This window comes from Eubalaena glacialis, chromosome 13, assembly GCF_028564815.1.
Source record: "Eubalaena glacialis isolate mEubGla1 chromosome 13, mEubGla1.1.hap2.+ XY, whole genome shotgun sequence".
Lineage (NCBI taxonomy): Eukaryota > Metazoa > Chordata > Mammalia > Artiodactyla > Balaenidae > Eubalaena > Eubalaena glacialis.
Window position 1 is genome coordinate 29,507,263 of NC_083728.1, and position 5,600 is coordinate 29,512,862.

Sequence of the window (5,600 nt, forward strand, 5' to 3'; positions counted from 1 at the left end):
CCTAGTTGACTTTTTTCTTTGGGCACTTTGAATATGTGAGCCCACTGCCTTCTTGCCATCACGGTTTCTGCTAAAGTTAGCTGCAGATCTTATTGGGGTTTCCTTGTGGGTCATTTTCCCTTGCTGCTTTTCAAGATTTTCTCCTATCTTTGCTTTCATCATCTTTACTGTGATGTGTCTGCCTGTGGATCTCATGAATTTATCCTACTTGGAGTGCTTTGAAATCTAGATGTGTAGATTATTTTTCAATAAATTTAGGAAGTTTCCAACCATTTTTTCTTTGCATATTTCTTCTGCTTCTTTCTCTTTCTCCTTTGCTTCTGCTACTCCTATGATACCTATGTTGGTGTGCTTAATAATGGCTTACATTTCTCTGAAGTTGTGTTCACTATTTTATTTTTCTTTGTGCTTCAGATTACATAATCTCTATTGGTATTTCTTCAAGTTTGCTAATTCATTGTTCTGTCAGTTCATATCTACAGTTGAGCCTTTCTAGTGAAATTTACATATCAGTTATTGTGCCTTTGAACTCCAGAATTTCCACTTCATTCTTTTTTATAATTTCTTTTTATTGATATTATCTATTTTATACAAAATTATCATCACACTTTCCTATACTTATTTATTCATGGTTTCTTTAGTTCTTTGAACATATTTATAATAGTCACATTGAAGGCTTTGCCTGTTAATCTTGATACCTGAGTGCATTCACAAGCAGTTTCTGAACTCTCTCTCTGTCTCATACATCCACACCTCTTCTCCAACTAGAATGTTATTAGGAAGGAGTCAAAGCCATAAAACCAAAAAAATTCTGGGAGTAGGCAACCTGAGTTCTAATATCAACTGCCTGTGTACCTTCAGGCAAGCCCAGTCTCTGGGTCTCAACTTGAATCTATGTTAAATGAAGGATTTGGACATTAGGTGGACACATGCTGTTTTCAGCCTGTTAAACATTGGATTGATGGTTTCCCTACTTAGCACCTCCTCTCCCTTGCAATGATGAGTAAGTGAAATATTGGATATATGACACAGGAAGGAAAATTCAAATGATTCCCTGGGACTCATTTGTGGAGGCTGAGAAGAAGCTCTTTTTCCATCCTGGTTGATAAGCTGGGGAATGAATGTTATTTTCTTCATTTATTCTCCCCATCATATGGAAAAGATTCATGTGTAACAGGAGAGAACAAATTCAGACAGAGATGAATAGAGAGGAGAGAATATCAGAGAATAAAGAGTCTTGGAGGCGCTGAGCCCAAATCCAGACCTTTAGTCCTTGATTCCTAAAACTCTGTCTTGGATGCTTTGAGGAAGCTAGAATCCTCCACAGCTACGAGATCAATCAACTCTTATTTTTGGTTTAAACTAATGTATTGGGTTCTTATCCCTTGTAAGAAAAGATTCTTCAGTAATGTAGAGCATACTGGAGAAAAACCAGACCAACTTCACCCCTATTCCCTACTATCTGTACTCCTGAATATCCTTGAAGCTGTTTCCTCACCTGTACAATTAGGACAAGCATCTTTATACTCAAGTTGCTAAGAGGATAAATACAATAATATGGGGAAAGTGCTTGGGATAGAGTAGATGACCCAATAAACAGTAATGTTATAATATCACCAGTTTAATCATTTCTCAGGTTGGGTATTGCTCAGATTTCAGATAGCATCATAAGTAGCAAAACACTAAAAATTATTAAGGGTTTGGGAGCAGAATACATTTGATTTGCAACTGTATTTCAACACACTGTGGATGGGACTTTTATCACCTGTCATCCCTCAGGACATTGGTGACTTTAAGCAAATTGGCTTAGGAAAGTATTTTCTCTCCCCTAACTTAGAGTACAGAGGTTAAGTTGAAACCAGGACAGTATGGCCATAAAATGTTGTCAAAACATACTCTTTACATCTCTGCACTCATCTACAGCAGATTTTTCAACTGATCCCTTTATGATGATATAATATCTGTCTGGAGCACATGGGCCACACAATTGTTTGTTTCCATTCAATAGGAAAGAGAAGTTATAAGTTTTCCAGATTTTCCTGCATGCCTGTCCTTTTCTCTTATAGACCACAATTGGTTTAAGCCAGTCTCATATTTGAATCAACCACTGGTAGGGCCCATGACATTACCTTAATTGGTTTAGCTTAGCTATTGGGGAATGTTGAATATTGGAACGTTAAACAAAATATTTCTCATCACTCCATTAACCTTCCTGAGTCTCCCTTTCTCTTGCTGTAAAATACTTAGCTCACAGGTTGCTGAGAGAGTTAAACAAGATCAAATGTACATAGAACTCTCAATAACTTTTTGCATACAGCAATTGTTCAGTGAATGGAGGATATTATTACTGAGGAGATATCATACACCAAGGGGTAGAGGAGACATCTCACCAATAACAGTCACCTTGGTGCCCTGACCTGACTGGTACTCTATGTCAGGTTTCCCTTCCTTGAACTTCATGCAGAAGTAGGTGCCGGCATCTGCAAGAGAGATTTCACTGATGCGGATGGAAAAGTCTCTGTTGCCAGCTTCAGCAACGTTTCCAATTTGTTTTACTCTGGGAAAAACACCTCCTTTGAAATCGTAGATTAAGTCACGGTTTGGTCCAGTCCCCTTGAACCATAGGACGGGTCCATTTGGAAATGAATCTGGTACACTGCAACTCAAGACAAGTGTTTCCCCAGTTGTTACAGTCTGTGATATCTCAGCTTGTTGCACCGTGAACATTTCATCTGTGATTCCTGGAAAGAAACTCAAAATCATCTCCCATTTCCCTGGCTGTGGCCAGGAAACTGGATCCAGATCATGGTTGGGCCTCATTCATCAGTTGTTTTAGTGACATATATGAATACCCACACACTAAGTTCAGAGCAAGTGGAGGCAGCCCTTTCCCTGAATGCTAACAGAAGGAAATCATTTCAGAGGAACAGATGCATCACCACCCCAATTTCATTTCTCAGCCCTTAAGAAAAGTAAGAGGAGAATGGAGAGGGAGGGGTGGAATTATGAATGGGTAGTGTTCATAAAGATGAGTCCTTCTTCCCATCTAAATGCCAAAAATTCCCCAATACCTTTGGGGATTCATCCAAGGCCCTCATCCCACCCCACACATCCAGAGAGTTTGGGATTGGTCTTCGTCTCGCCCCTGAAGGGCAATCAGTCACTGATTTTTGTGGAGACATTAGTGCTGAGAGGTGTGGAGAAAGGGGAAGACAAGAAATCAGAAACCTAAATATCAGGTGGACATATATTCTTGAAGGCAGAGTGTGGGTCTTTTGCTTATCTCCTCAAGAGGGAAGAGGGAGAGACTTTATTCTCCTCAAAAAAAAAAAGAGAGTAGAGCCTCAAGGGGTTGCATTAATTTTGGAGGGTCCACCACTGACCCCTAACCCCCACTACCACCAACATTACTACCCCGTACAATGTCAGGTCATGGTAATAATCTCTCCTTTCAAGTTGTCAAGGGATAAAATCACAGATGGCCTAAGATTCAGATTAGGGGGAAAAGGAACTCTTAGCCGGTGAGGCCAAGAAAGAATGGCAGGTAAGCTACCTGTACTCACTTTTTTCAGTTTGAAAGAAATATGTGAATTTTTCCTGGGCAGTTGGATGCCATGGAATGTGGCTGGACTTGAGGAAAATATTACTGGCGAGAACCAGCTTTCCTGGCAGAACAGAGGGACACACTCATCTCACTGTATTTCATTAAATTAATTCAGACGGTGGCAAGGAGAAGGAAATATTGGTTGTTTTAAGAGAATAAGAGAAAAGCAGAGCTAAAAGTACAACTCTCAGGGCAGACCAGGGAAAGTTCAGGTACCAGGAGAGTGACTCAACCCCCTGGGAGAGCTTTTCCAAACAAGACCTGAGAGTGGATGACACTCAACATCCCTCCTTCTGGTCTCATAATTCCGTAGAAGCTACTCCTGGCTATAGTAGGAAAACACGCCCTGTCATTGACTCCTGGTGACTCCTTGGGTACCTGCCACCAGGCCCCAATCACATTTCAGATGGAAATGGGTAGGTGAAATTGTGCAGGCTTGTAGTGATTTTGCCTGCCTGAACATCCCTTTGGTTTGGTTCAGAAGATATTGGACATTTGGGCACAAACTTAATCTATGTTGAGATTTAATTCTGAATCTACAAGCTAACATGTGGTTATGAGGGTCAGCAAATGGAAATTCAGCCTCAGGGAGTAGGTTAGAAGAGAAACAATGGATAGTTCTCATTCCAGGATTGTTCCTAAAGTCTTAGAAAAGTTGGTCAGCTTTTAAGTCTCAGTTTGCTCACTTTTAAGAGCATGTAGTGCAATCATGCAAGTGCATTTCGCCTACCCAGTGTCTTTTTATATGGGAGTGTCCCTTGCCATATTTCATTGGGTTCTGTTGGAGTTGGCCACCATGGAAGGGTGTAACCTGTAACACATCCTGATTCAATATTGGGCACAGGCCCTCAGAACAGCTGATTAGAAAGGCCATCTGTAGAATTCTAGCCTACAGTGTTGTTTGTTTGTGGATGAGGGGGCATAGTATCCAATGTGTAGTAATGATTTTGTGCATGTTACAGATTTTTAAATATTTATCTTTACAAACCCAGAAGTGGATTAGGTTGTACTTACCATTTACATATACATAGGTTACTTGTCCAGACGTATACTGGTCTGGATGCCCTTTTCTTCACTTGACACAGTAGTAGGTGCCAGCATGCTCAGGTAACACATTACTGATGCAGATGGAATAGTTTGTTTGGTTGGCCATGTCGTTATTTCCCATTTGGGTTACTCTGGGAAAGTGTCTTCCATTGAAACTGTAGATTAATTGTCTTTTTGACCCAGTGTCCTTGAACCACAAGATGGTCTTTGCTGGGGACAGAGTAGACATGTGGCAGCCCAAGATTACAGCATCACCAGTGTTGACTGACACTAACTTCTCAGGCTGGTTCACCTGGAACTCTTCACCTGAAGTTCCTGGAAAAAACAGAATCATTTCTCATGTATCCTATTTTGGTCCAAGGTAGTCTGAGGTTCTGGTGTTATGTCAAGGGGATCTGACTATGTAAGAGTGTGTATTCTTTCAGCAACTTGTACTAGCACCATTTGTGTGAAAATTACAAATCTGGTTGTCATATGGGATGAGGGGATGGGGACAAATGTACAAAAATGAGGATGGCACCTTCCTTCTGCATTGGGATATATATATAGTGTCCCAGAATTAGAGATAAGGTCCCAAGCTAAGGGCAATGTACTGATAGTCCACGCATATTGAGTTCAGAGAATGACCTGCAGATTGAAGTATCTCCGATTTTCTACCAGCTCTTCCATGGTGAAAAGCTCACTCGTACAATTCCAGCCAAATAATCACTGAGGTATGCATTCTCAACCAGGTCGATATTTTCGCTAACAGGTGAAAATCAGTTCTTGGGAGTTTACAACATTTTAGATAGTATACTGGTTTGCATTTCATAAAAACTCAACCCTCCCCAACAAAATCGTATCTTTATTATCTCTAGTATTTAATTGTTCTTGCTATGTTTTCTAGGGTATCACACAAGCAGCACTGACACTGAGTTAATGGAACATACACAAAATGTATGCAAGCTAA

The 5,600-nt window shown here is 40.4% G+C and overlaps 1 pseudogene; it reads right to left on the bottom strand.

Annotated features, from left to right (window-relative positions):
• Nucleotides 1–2,358: 2,358 nt before the first annotated feature.
• On the bottom strand, nucleotides 2,359–4,985 carry LOC133104167 (signal-regulatory protein beta-2-like; annotated as a pseudogene).
• Nucleotides 4,986–5,600: the final 615 nt, after the last annotated feature.